At 41.1% G+C, this 14678-nt stretch overlaps 1 protein-coding gene and 1 long non-coding RNA gene across 5 annotated transcripts in view; one reads left to right on the top strand and one right to left on the bottom strand.

Annotated features, from left to right (window-relative positions):
- Window positions 1-14678, top strand: part of MKLN1 (muskelin 1) — a 679793-nt gene that overhangs the window by 453511 nt on the left and 211604 nt on the right. The gene's annotated exons all lie outside the window — the stretch shown is intronic.
- The window catches only part of LOC125688168 (uncharacterized), a 117044-nt gene that overhangs the window by 70955 nt on the left and 31411 nt on the right, over window positions 1-14678 (bottom strand). For all 3 annotated transcript variants that reach the window (XR_007374626.1, XR_007374625.1, XR_007374627.1), the window contains one exon: window positions 13752-13992. This is a non-coding gene — a long non-coding RNA (uncharacterized LOC125688168). The remainder of the gene's footprint in view (window positions 1-13751; window positions 13993-14678) is intronic.

Raw genomic sequence — 14678 nt, 5'->3', positions numbered from 1 at the left:
CTGACAGCCACCATGCAAAGATGCTGAAGTAGCAGCAACTGTTTGAAGAAAGATCTCAGGTAAGAGGCTGCAATACAGACCTCATGATGCCAGGTGAAAAGACCAAAGCCATTCTACTAATGAGAAGATGAGGATGTGACCCAGTTTTTCATAAACACCTTGTGAATATCACAACAAGCAACGCCTGCAGTTCTTGTAGAGAAAAGTACAGCAAGATACTATGGTAGGAAGCTGAAAAAGAACAGCTTTGAAGTAATTTGTCTTTTTATTTTCCCCGTACCATTGTTAAATACTTAGCATGGAAAAAACAGAAGATTTACCACTGTTTGGTGCATTAGGATTAGACAGCTTTCTTAAAGACACTCCAAGCCTCACTTTTTGGGAAAAACTCTCATTATCATACATTTGAGACCAAATTAATCTACAGGACTGTTACAGAGACACAAATCTGAAACTTCATTGCAAGCTTGATGTGAAATCATAAAGTTACCTTTGAAGCTGTTTCTATGCAATGCTTACTGCTGTGTGCCACCTAAAGATGAACTGTCCCTTCCTGACTTGAAAGTAGCACTTTAAGGACTAAGGGAACAACTACGTGCAAAAACACAGGTGGCAAAATACCCAATTCATTACTTTTTTCTCTAACTTCAAGAAGTAACATGGAAGCTGAGGTCAAGATAGGAAGTAAAGGAAATAAAGGAGAGAAACAAACAAAAAAAAAAATGGAGACTTAAGCTGTGCATTACTAAATTATGATGAAAATTTACATAAGAGGACATCAGCCACAAAACAATTAACAAATGAAAACACGAAGACATGCTTTCTGCTTTCATGATACAAGTCCCTCCTTCTATTCCCCCCATCATTCAAACATTTAATCACCATCCTTTAAGACTCTCCAAAACCTGAGGTTTTTTTTTTCCACTGAAGCTGAGATAATACCAGGAGGAATTAAGTGAACAGTACACAGTTCAATAATCATAGCATCTCCCAGGCTAGAAAAGACCCTCAAGACCATTGAGTCCAACCATCAACCAGACCAACAGAATTCCATCACTGAACCACGTCCCTTATTGCCGTGTCCACCTCTCTCCTGAACACCTCCAAGGATGGGGGCTCCAGTGCACCCTTGGGCAGCCCTTTCTAGTGTCTGGCCAACAAGATCCATCAAGAAACTCTTCCCAATATTCAATCTAAATTTCCCCTGGTACAACACGAGAGCATTCCCTCACACATTATTAACACGGTAAATAAGATATCATAGAAGATGCACTTTTAAAAGCACGTACTCTACCTACACAGCTGGCTGTGCCAGTGTGCAAAGAGCCCATCCGTATCACCTGATACGGGGTAAAGTACAAGAGGCAAAAGGAAAGAACGATCGCAAACACCCTGATAAATGAGCAACAGAAGAAATACTGCAGGAAAGGAAGGTCGTTATTGGACACTAACAAGAAAAATAATGGATGACAACTTTGAAATTAAGAAACAAGAGAATCAGAATCAAAACCAGGCACTGAACTGTATCCTACCCTTGATGTATACTGAAATATTCTAGAAACCGTGCTGTGAGCAGGCTGTCTAACAGCTCTGACTGAAGATGGAGAAGTTGACTTTCAGTTCCTGAAGAACATGTCCTGCAGGTATTCAAGGTTAAATATTTCTGACTATTTTCTATTTTATACCAGGCCTTACATTTTCAAACTCTGCTCTACAAGAACACCTGCACACAGTTCCATCTTCTCTGATACTCAGACAGTTCAGGAGTGGAGATCATTCCTGTTTTATTCCCCATTACTGCACTGCAATCACTACAGAGACATCTGAACCTACCCACCCCTTTACCTCCCGTAGGAAGAGAATTTACACAGTGCTAGACAAGGCATCAATTTTGTGTGCTTTCAATTCTGTAATTCAAATAAATTAGACAGAATAAAGCACAACTCACTCATTTTCACTCTTGAGTCATCCTGAATTTCTGGATTCATGTGTCAGACTATCTGCATGCTCTGAGGAAAGCATCAGAATACAGCAATTTCTTACCATATTCAAAATTATGAAATGCTCGTTTTCATTTCTGGAAGTGAAACTTCCAGGCCAGCAGCAGAAACAGGTCATCATTTCCATTTTGTGTTGAAAAAATTAATAAAGCCTCCCCACAGAATATGGTAGTTTTGAATAGTTAGATGGCCACACGAGATAAAAGCAGGCAGAGCCCCTTCTGGCTCGTCCAATTCGTAACTACAGATTTTGAAGAGAACAGAAAACAGTGTTGAGTGATGAGAGCAAGTCCCTTCACAGAGGCCTGTGCCATGGGCTACACATACAACACAACAGCTACATCCTGCAGCATGTGCTGAACCTAACAGATGAAATACTTATTAGTTCTGCTCCTGATGCCAGGAGGAGAATTCTTCACCTCCTTCTTATAATTCCATTTTATTCCACTTCAGTGCTCTGCCAGAACTCAAATGCATTGTTTTTATGTCATAACCATCAGTATCTCATTTAATCTACCAGGTTTGATTTTCACTCTTTCATGATACAATCTTAATTCTCAGAACACCACATCCCTTCTAGAAGCCCCAAACACCAGTATTTCTGGCAAAATTATTTCAGGAGAATTCAGCACGTTACTCAGCCTTGTAATTTCAGGACAAGGTGTGAATTGCTCAGCATTTTTCTTAAAACTCCTGTTAACAGAATTAAGAATTATCAGGCTACATAAGAACCTCAGATTTTTTAAGTCTCTGAGGCAGCACAGAGATCAGTGAAAACTACCTTTTTCTCCTATAACATAAAAAGGCACACAAAAAGAGCTCAAAACGTTCTTTTAAAAGTCTTACTAATTTAAATCAATTCTCCAAATACTAGCAGACTAATTGTGGTCTAACACTTATAGAACATTTACATTTAGAACCGTTCCATACATTCCTGTCAGGTCTTCTTTAACAAGGAAAAAAAGTGCTGTTTTATATCAGTTTTCCAGCCTTTTCAAGATTACAAGCATCTGATGTTATCATTAAAATAACTATCTTTGTTTTTAATACAGTGTATGAATTAAACTAAAACATTTCCATATGAGATCACTGCACCAGCCTCTATCAGATCAGCACGCAGCAAAACCAGCAGGAATACTTTCCTACCCATGAGAGCAACACACAGCACTTTCCATTTACTGCTTCAAGCTCGTCATGAATTCGTCCTGAAATGACCTCATGGAGAAACATAGCTGGGACATGTAATGTTTCTCTTTACCAAACGCCTACAACAAACAAAAAGGAGGCGTCTTAAATATCAGTTCACAGCTAATAAACCCAGGCACGGTCCACAACTTTTGGACCACACATGTGGACTTTGAAAGATGAGCATATACATCAAGAACTCTGAAGTCTACAGATCGATGTGAGCAAACCGTTACATCTGAGAGCTGCCCACAGCAGCTGGATGTCCAAATCCAGCATCCAAGCTTCCAGAGCTGCTTACAAAAGCTCACCTTTTACTCTCCTTGCTCACTGGGTACCAAACTCTGCACCAGGAACAAAGCCCACAGCTGCTCAGAAAAAACAACTGGACAAAGCAGTGTTAATACTGTGCATGGCCAGCAGTTGCAGTGACCACTCACCAAATACTTTCCCAGGCCAAAAGCCTCCCAACCATCTTGCACTGGCATGTGGTGCAACTAACTTCAGGTCTTCTGTAGAATTAATAAGGGCTCCAAAATGGATCCCCTCACTGAATTCAAATCTCTAACTGCACTTCTGTTGATGTATATTTTAACACAACCTGCGTGCTGGCATTATACCAGCATATGGTATACCAGCATACCACCTGTGTGTGTTTAATTTGGAAGAGCTTAAAATGAGAGAAGAAATGCCACTAGAAAAAAAAAAAAAGCTTATACAGAAAAGGGGTGGGTTTTTTTTGGTTAAATGGAGCTAGGTCACTCCAGATCAAACACGAAGATTCCTCTGCACAATTATCTTTAGATTGCTTTTCCATGGCAGAACACCAAGGAATTAGAAATGTGAAGGAAGCCAAAATTCTCTGTTTAGAACAACAATCACAAAAAGAAGAGCAAGTCCTGCTACTAGCTGTTTGAAATTACTTCTGCAAGAAGCAACCTTGGAAAAGTCTCCCTTTAGCTCTATGAAAATCAGACATCAGACGAGGCTCATCATGCAAGCCCTTCCTCACAACCCTGGGGATCAGATGGATCTCACCCTTCGCAGTGCTGGTCAGCTGAGAGGAAATACTGGAGCCCAGAAGAACCAGAGCTCTGCAGAACCTGTATTTGCATTACAAAATCTGAAAAGAAGTTATTGCAAACAAGACATAGGACATACTGCATCACTGGCAACAATACCTCTGCAGAATCTGAAATCCTTCATCAAGCATCCAAAGAGAAAGTACCAGAAATATCTTACTGAAATAATACTGGGATTCTGCTGAAGGTAAAATTGGACAATTTGAAAGAAACAAACTCCAAATAAACAAAAACCCCATTATTTGCTGACAGCTGAGAGGTCCTGAAGACTGTGCAGAGTTAACCTCTTTCTTCTCATACAGGCCTCAATCACAACAACAAATCCTTACCACTGATTTCTGTATAAGCAAGGACTATCTGCCCATTTCCTTTAGAACTGTAAGAAATACTCAGCAACAGAGCTGGAAGCTAACATATCCTAAAGAAATCGAAATACTGCCCCACAAATTCCATGTGAATCTTCTTTTCCAAACAGCTAATTCGATCCAAGAACTCTGTATCCTCTCATATGTGGAGCAGACAACTTCTCATGCGAGTATTCTCCAAGACCACAAAAATTTCATCTTAATTTTTCTTAATTCCTGGCAGGCATTCACTGAAAACACCCTTCATCTTATAAGGCCTGACACTATCCCTGAACTCATATCAAATCTACATTTATTTGATGGGAACAAAGTCACAGTGTGGTTGTGGGATCCTTCAGCTCTCCAGAAAGTACCATCCTTCCCCAAATTAAGTTAATGACATGGGACCAGTGAATGCTACCAAAGTGAACAACTGCTTTCAGCCCCATTCCAGACACCCCTCGGTGGGCATGTTCAACCTACATACAAACCAAGACCTGCTTTCATGCAGCTGAAATAAAACCCAGCAGCACGTTATGTAATCTACATAGTTTTTAGACCTGTCTGCATTCTGACAAAGCACAGACCTGAGGAAGCAGCAGACAGAAGAAAAGGGAACAGAAAAAGTTCAAGAACCCCAGCCCAAAAGCTGCTAAGGAGCCTGCATTTGCACACTTACACAGTATTGTCCATTCACCCACACAAATCTGAGCTTCAGCATGTACTCTCCTACTGCTTCAAGTAAAACAGCACGAAATTTCCAGCGACTCAGATCAGTCATTTGGATGAACGATCTCTAACTAATATGCTAAAACACTTTTTGGAAATAACTCAAAAGGTTTTTTTGGGGGGCAGTCTATGAATAACTCCAGAATGACACAAACTCATCTTAGAAACCTCAAGGACAGCTATATCACCGCTGTCTATACAGAACAACCAGAAAGTGGTAATACAGAAATTAAATCTCACCTTAGAGTGATTCAACTCACTCAATTTCATCAGTTGAAGACATACAGTTCTCATTCATTTATGCATTTTCTACAACTGCAGAACTGCATTGTTGTTACTTTACCCAGACCTCCCTGAGATCTTGCACCATGAATACAAAACAGGAATTACATGAAGTAGAAATACAAGCAGTACCTGACATCTCTAGCATATATACATTTGTACTTGCTCACTTTCAAGTACAACTCCATGAACCATACATCTCACATCCAAGCTGCCCCACTGTATTTTCAACAGTATGGTAAATGCCATTACAGTGATTTATCAGTTTACAGATCTCTACATTTTACCTTAAATTCTACTCTCCCTTTCTCTCTCAGGTCAGCCAGAAAGAGATAGTGTCATTTCACCAAAAGACACCATGAGCCTTCATTGCCCTGTGTCATGGGATAAAGCCAATTATCTTTTTAGAAGTTTGTAAGATGTCCTGTTTTGGATTTTATGAAAATAATAGGGATAACATAGCAATGCTAGACAGTATTTATACAGAGTCAAGGACTTCTCAGCTTCTCACACAGCCTCACGAGTAAGCAGCTGGGGGGTGCATCACAACAGCTGAATCAAACTAGTTAAAAGGATATTTCATACCATGTAGTAACCTGCTTGGCATTAAAAGCTGGGATGAAGGAGGAGGAAAAGGGATGTTCAGAGTGACGGCATTTGTCTTCCTAAGAAATGGTTATTTGTGATGAGCCCTGTTTCTCTGGAAGTAGCTGAACAACTGCCTGCTGGCAGGAAGGGGAGAGTAAATTCCTTGTTTCCCTTTGCTCACATTCAGAGTTTGTGCTTCACCCAGTAAACTCAACCCATGAGTCCTCACACTTCTACCTTTCCAATTCGCTCCCCCATCCCTCCTGAGAACAACAGCAAATGTCAGCATGGTGCTGAGTTTCATGTCCCAGTGCTCAAGATAGCAAAACTTCCTCAATCACCATGATGACTGATGACCACCCTCCAGTTCAAAGGAGCAAAATGGGATCCAATACACCTGATTCCAGATGTCTGCAATGGACTTACATGCATCCTGGGTATTCAGCACCCTGGTACAGCTGCTGTAGAGTGCCTGACCCAGCAGGGTCCAGTCACAACACACCTATCTGACCCCATGGAGATGCCTACAGCAGAATGAGCCAAACTGCTCTCTGAATTTGTAGCTGGAAACAGGATCCACAGAATCACAGGGGTTGGAATCACAGAATGGCCTGGGTTGAAAAGGATCACAATGATCACCCCGTTTCAACCCCCTGCTATGTGCAGGGTTGCTAACCACCAGACCAGGCTGCCCAGAGCCACATCCAGCCTGGCCCTGAATGCCTTCAGGGATGGGGCATCCACCCCTGGGCATCCTGTTCCAGTGAACTTCCAGTTGGAAGGGACTTCTTGGGATCATTCCTTGTTTAAGTTCAGTCTCCTGCTATGCTGGATGGTGTAACATGTGCTAAGAGGGCTAAAGACACAATCCCCCGAACCTCTTTTCAAGAGGTACTGTGTCACATTGACTAACTTGACTATCCCAGCACATGTGAAAGCTCACAAAGCTCAGATACCCTCCTCCTTCCAACACAAGTAAGCACAGTAAGGAAGGGGAGACACACAAGGGAGTCCAGCATGACGGAGGAGCTACATTAAGTCCCAACACACCATTCTTAGCCCAGTGCAGAAGACGAGCCAAGGTCCCATGAAGATAACTGACAGTTACCAGTGACTAATGCTGCTTCTTGAGATTCATGTGGCTTAATTGAAGGATTTCAGAGACATAAATTCCCAGTATTATCAATGTGATGTAAACACTACATTAAGAGACTGTTAATTACCACTTCTTCAAATAGCTCTTAAAACCCACAACAAAGCAGGACTTGATGCAATCTGCAAGATGCATACAGGATCTTGCTCAAAACACTCTCTGCCAAAGAGTGAACCTACTAGTGATTACAACATATTCAAGCTGCGTACTTGGAACAGCAGCATTCTCCACTTTTAGTTATGTAACTAAAAAGGGGAACACTCCAGAAATTTCCAGCATTACAGCCTGCCTTCACAGCACACAAAGAACCAGCATCATCTCAGGTCAGAAGACAACTTACGACAAAATCTAGCAGTAGCAATTAGCCAGGAACATGTGCATTTAGCTGAGATATGAGAACTGCCTAGTGATGTGCTGCAAGACAGAGAGCACACCTCACACAAATGAAGTCATTTAAAGAAGCTCTGATGAACTGTGCGTTGAGACACCACAAAAATTGCCTGCTTTGCTTTAGTACTGATGAAAACAGCCACAGTACAACAAGGAGAAAGGTCTCACTAACAGTTAATTAACACGTTAAGAACATGTCTGTTTCCACACACACACAGAAGGGACTCCTGTACAGATCTCTACTTAGATCTTTGTCATTTAATATGCAACCATAAATTACACTGAAAATTATTAAATGTGAGAACTCAAGTCTTCTGAAGAGAAAACACTGGGCAAGTCGAAGCGTTATTCTCAGTCCTTTTTTTCCAGCTCGTTGTTGCTGGACTAGGACAGAAAGAAGAAAATGAAATTCAAGTAGATAAATGCAAGGTCCAATATCTGGGAAAAAAAAAAAGAAAAGAAGTAACTACACACAGAAAGTGATGGGTTCTACATTAGTTTATTCTCATTAAGAAAAGCCTTGAAGTCTTTATAAATATGATAGCTTTATGAAAACATGGCTTTCACAAGGGTTGATGATAGCAGAACACAACAGGATTTCAGGAATAACTAGGCAGAGAACCGAGACAAAGTAAAGCAGCAGCAACTTGGTGCTGACTCATCTGCTCCATGTTTGTACCCTGAGCCCTGCACACTGCTTTGCTCCTCCCATCTTAGATACAGGGTGACAGCAGCATGCCAAGGATGAGAGTCAGAAACAGCCTCCACAAGAGGAAAGGTGATACTAAGGCAAGATTCCTCAGCCTGACAAAGAAATGGCTGAAGGCAAAGCATATGGGGTACGTGGAGATAACTGCCTGAGCGAGAGGCAAGGGCACTGCACAAACTGAGATGAGCTGTACACAAAACCAGTCTTCACAACTCTAAGACCTGAAGGAAGACAAGGGGGATTCATATTAGAGAATCACATGGAAGCTATGATGATGTTGTCACAGCCCAGGACTCCAGCAGGCTGCTGGACTCTGCCCTTGGAAGCAGGGCTGCATTCCCTCTTTCTGCACACTTCCTGAAGGTGCAGCTGCCCACTGATGCTCAGGAAAATGATTTCAGGCTATGTGTCCTATTTTGAGTCATTATGGGCACTCTTGTTTTCCTGTTACTGAAATAGGCAATTGCTCAAAAAAGAAAACAAGAACAACTAATAGTTCTGCTGCTAAGGTAACTTCCTACACTTAAATCACCTAAAACCACCGCACATTCAGTAATGCGAATATTCATTCAATTGCTGAACTTCCCTCCTTTAGCACAATTTTGTATGTGCTGCTAACACAGACTGCTGACGATACGCAGTTACTCAGGGTAGCTGAAACAGTAGATTAGTAGGAAAAACTAAAAACAAACAAACCACGAAGATGTACCTGACTGGACATTAAAACACATCAATGAGATTCAGTTGTGAAATTCAAAATATCTGTGAAAACAAGTTTGAAGTAGGTTATGTGGATAAAAAAAAAGATAATTCAACAGACTTTGAACTGAGTCCTAGAGAAGGCTGAGTCTATAAAATTATGATCATCGTGGAGAGAGTAAGCAGGGATCAGTCATTTACCTCCATTTCAGTACAAGAAATGGAATTCAGGTTTGAACAGATATGATCCTTCGTTTACTGTTGTCATGCTCATTAATCTGTTGAACCACAAAGTATTACACGTGCTAAAACTTCTTATGGCTTGAAGGAAAGATTAAACAAATTCAGTAGTCAAATCCTGTAAGCTCAGCAAGTTACCCAGCTCAGTCAATCCTTGCACCACACATGTCTGAAGACCAAAGAATGCACACAAGGAGAATCACGGGGCTTTGCTCTGTCCTGCACTCTGTATTTACTCAGTTATTTACACCACTGCTGGAAAAAAATGGAGCTCTGGATGGGTGCATGAGAACAGCTGCTCTTTAGTCTCATACTTACTACCTCTCCAAAAATCATTTTACCTTGCACAGGTAAAAACGTCCCAAACAGCTGACAGGTTTTCATCTCTTCCCATCCCACTGCAAATATGTTCACAATTTAAAGCTGTGTTCCATCCCCCCACTAAATACATAATTCTGAAGTCTTACACTGCCTTATATTGACACATCTGGAAAACTTCCTTCATACTTTTCTCCTCTCATCTCTGAGGAGCCAGAGAGGAAAGATATGGCCCTAAAAATCTTGAGATACAGGACTTTACGTAGAACCCTGATGACTGACGCTCCCAAAATCACTGCTGAACATCATTTCTACAACATCTTAATGAAATGCTTGATGTACTTGACCAGGCTGACATATCTTAAAATATCCAGTAGAGATGCAGAGATTAGCTGCCCCAGATAAAGCCTAGGCAAGAAGGTCAATTCCTTACTGGAGTTCCCATCCCAAGAAATGGAAGGTGTTTGCTGCCTAACCCTCCTTTCTCCCTATCACCTCTATGTTTTTACTGCTGACTTCTCTTGCCAGAAGGGAAAATTCCCTTTGAAAACCCCCAACCCAAAAAATACCTTCATCTCCCAGCAACAACACAAAAATGTTATCTTTCTAGGAAGCAGTACTACTTACATGACAAAAATCACCCTGTATTTTAGTCACCCTTCTAGACAACCCCACTCTAGCAGACTCCTTCAATACAGAATCACAGAATTGTAGGGGTTGGAAGGGACCTCCAGAGATCATCGAGTCCAACCCCCCTGCCAAAGCAGGTTCCCTACAGCAGGTCGCACAGGTAGGCATCCAGGCAGGTCTTGAACATCTCCAGAGAAGGAGACTCCACCACCTCCCTGGGCAGCCTGTTCCAGTGCTCCGTCACCTCACTGTAAAGAAGTTCTTGCGCATGTTTGTGCAGAACTTCCTATGCTCCAGTTTCTGGCCGTTTCCCCTTGTCCTGTCTCCACTCACCACTGAAAAGAGTCCAGCCTCGCCATTCTGCCCCCCACACCTTAGATATTTATAGACCTGGATCAGGTTCCCTCTCAGTCTCCTTTTCTCAAGGCTGAACAGACCCAGTTCACTCAGCCTTTCTCCATAGCAGAGATGCTCCAGGCCCTTCACCATCTTCGTGGCCCTCCGCTGGACTCTTTCCAAGAGATCCCTGTCTTTTTTGTACTGGGGAGCCCAGAACTGGACGCAGTACTCCAGATGAGGTCTTACCAGGGCAGAGTAGAGGGGGAGAATCACCTCCTTTGACCTGCTGGCCACGCTCTTTTTAATGCACCCCAGTAAGCCATTGGCCTTTTTGGCCACAAGGGCACACTGCTGGCTCATGGCCAACCTGTCGTCCACCAGGACACCCAGGTCCCTTTCCGCAGAGCTCCCCTCCAGCAGGTCATCCCCCTATACATCTGTATATCCCCCAATACAGCTGTACCAATAGCACAGAAACTGAAGGAGAGCTATAATTACCAGACAGATAATTAATAAGAGCTTTACTCTATCACTAATTCCCATTTCTTCTTTCAAAAGGAGCTAAAACTACCCCAACATGGAGACCAACATTTCTCTCCTTACAGAAAGAGTACAAAAAAAAGTTGTACTTGTTCTAGCTGCAAACAGCACTAATCCTTAATAGCGTGGGTTGCAGAAATGAACTCTATGTTGCCATCTATAATTGCCTAAAGAAATCAGAACTAGTGAACAAATCAATGCTTCTAAGTTTCTACTCCCTTTCCATAACATAAATTAATTCAGAGATAACAATCAGTAAAACAGAAGCTATATTCATAGATAAGAATTCAGTTCTGCCCAGCCACTCCATTTTCTTTAATACAGTCTAACTGCCTAAAATTTGTTTCTATTAAAATGAAAACATGCATGCTACACTAACAAACCCTCAAGTACTCTTGGTATTGAACCACCACGCTCGAAGTCTGGAAAAACTGCCAAGGTGAGACATCTCAGTTGGAAATAACTGGGTTGTATCAGTAATCAAGTTCACATCCACTAAAAATATTTCTGGATTAGGAATGAAACGTAGAGAAAGAAGTGTGCATATATGAAATTCACATACAAACACACCCAGAAGTATCAAACATCCAGGCTTAGTTATTGGACTAAATCAACAGTATGAGGCATGTGCCCCCAGAAGCTGTCATCCTTTCCAAAGGTGTAGGCTGAGCAGCTCCCTGAAGCTCCCTACCTGCTTTCCACCATCAGCTTCAACACCGCCTGGAAGTTTCACATTTCACGAGAGTCACCTCACCCACACTATTTGAGGGGAAAAAGAAAAACTGAGGCACTTGGATACAACAAAGATGCTTTCAAAAGGTGCCCAGGATGAAGCTCTTCTCCTCTGGGATTGTTGACTCACTTCAATCAGTTGCTACATAACCATCATGTATCAGTCTTACACACATACATCTGGACACTCTTGCACAAGTACACAAGCTACCTTTCAGGGTTACCCATGTTTCTTGGAAAGCAAAGGATTTGGATCCACATGTACATGCATGCACACAAACAATACCTTCCTCTATTGCACTGTATGTCAGCTTTACATTATATTCTCCATGCTTGCTGCAGATACTTCACCAGCATATTTTTTCATAGGGTAAAAGCAGTAGTTCTTCCTTAAAAAGAAAAGCCTCCCTCAGCTGTATATTGAGAAAACTGAACTGCCTGAAGCAGTATCTCAAAATAAACAATCTAATAGTTAAGCTGTGACAACAGTAAAACTAGAAATAAGTAGTAGGGTTTGAAATGACAGTCTCACTCAGACTGTACCTACAAACATTAGCTTCTGAGATTCTGTAACAGCTCTAAAAGGTAACAACTGACTAGATTAAATGGCCTTCTACATATATTCCATCAAATCTAAAAGCTGCCATCAAGCAATTTCTATTTCTTCTTGGACCCACCGTATCTAAAAAACAATGATCCTCTTGTGCTGTAAAAGGCATGGAATGTGAAATCCCATCCACATCCGAACAGAATCCCACAAACATTTTGGCAGTAAAAATTTATTATGTAAAGTCCAGATGGTATCCCAAATATTTCTGCTTTAAAATTTAGAATTTTTTTTTTCTTAAAATAAATGACACAAAAGCATCACACCCAAAACAAACTACACAAAAGCATTAAACTAGGTAACCAAACTTAACTGAGCAGTTATTTGGACTATGAGAAGAACGTGAAATGTGGCTTTCTTCATTTAACTTCATTGTCAGAAATGAACAATATTTTTCTATTCAAGTACGTCTGAATGACTGGCAGAGAAGGAAGATATAACAAGCAGATAGGTCCAGCAACATGCTATACTTCAATAATGATGTTTCCAGTTCTATCTAGAGCCTAGGAGCTCTCTATAAACTTCTGTAGCAATGTTTTAAACTTTCAGAGCTGAACTCAGCATTTTTGGGTTTTGTTATTCTAATAGAGCTCTTTTCCTTACCTTCTGGTCCACTATGACATTTCATCTCCTGCACCTGTCTTAGAAATGTTTTTAGCTTCACCAGAGCAGAACTGAACCCGATCATCAGTTAAATCAACTTAATCGCTGCACAAACTTTAATCAGCCATGAGATAAAGAAACAGCCTTGATCCTGCCATTTTGCTGTGAACTCACTCCTTTTATATCCACCACTCCACTGAACACCAAAGAAATCTCAGTGCACTTGGCATGAAGTCTCCACTTCCTATATTTATGCTTCCACTCATGTACACTCTGTTTCATGTACACTCTGTTTCAGTCCTTACCAGCTTAAAATCATCTATGAGTAAAGACAGCAAAATCCATAAAACAGTACATGCAAATGTTTTACTTATGTGATGCACTGTTCACCCACATTGCTCTTCCATTACCATTCTCCAAATTTTTTTTTTTTATTATTTAATATATTTGAACAGAAAATTCAACACTGAAGGATCTATGACCATTCTAAGTGAGCTCCGACTGGTCATAGTGGGATTGCTGCTCTTAGACAAACTTTCAGTAATTCCAGACAACAAACCAGTATTCTTTAACTGTGCTACCTGAACTGTGCTGGCAGAATCACATTCGAAACAGCTGAAAACGAAGTGCTCTCTCCAGGCAAGAATTCCGTGCATCTGGCACACCAACACTTCATCCTTTTTAATTATTCCACAGGTGGTTGCCTTGGAAACTGCTGAGTAGCTCTTGGATTTGAGGAATCCAGAATGAGAAAACGGCAAGCCTTTATCACCACAGCATTCACATCCATGGTGGTTACAGCAACAGAACAGTCGTGAAAACCTGAAAGAGATGGATAAAATGAGTGGAGTTCAGTTATATTGCTTTATGCTTTAAAAAACACAATTCAGTGGAAGTGAACAGTTAACAGTGGATGTAAACAAGGCTTCAGGGAAATACTGCTTATGTAGCTTTGCAGCACAGCATTTCACCTTTGGGAAGGTAGCACGAAGGAAGGAGCTCATGAGGTCAGCTTTCAAGATCAAGCTATTTGAGACATTCCTCTGCTTCAGTAGAGGTTTCCCTTAGCATCCATTCAAACTGCCTGAAACTCACTGCTATTGTTTTTCTTCAAATAAAAATAGAGTTAACTATAATAGATCCCACCGTGGATGCTGAATCATCCTACTCTGTATCATACAGCTAATTGGTCCAAACTTCATTTAGGCTTTAAAAACAGAAAAGTTCTGTTTGCTTAGAACACAGTTAAAACCCTAGCAAAGCATCAAATTCTGGGCACATATACACATGCACACACCACCCTGCAGAATCCAGAAATTGTACTTTCCATCACTGACCACATTTTGAGTTTTGATTATTCAGAATGAGTTTTCAATGTTTCCTAGTTTTCCATTAGCCAAAAACAAGAAGTAAATATCTAAAAATAGTTTCAGTAAAATTATCAATCATGCAAATGATCACCCTTGCACCCACAGACTGCCTCTGTTAATAGATCCATAGTGACAGTG

Source organism: Lagopus muta, chromosome 1 (genome assembly GCF_023343835.1).
Source record: "Lagopus muta isolate bLagMut1 chromosome 1, bLagMut1 primary, whole genome shotgun sequence".
NCBI lineage: Eukaryota > Metazoa > Chordata > Aves > Galliformes > Phasianidae > Lagopus > Lagopus muta.
The sequence above is the reverse complement of the archived record's forward strand: the minus strand, read 5'-3'. Positions and strand labels throughout refer to the sequence as shown.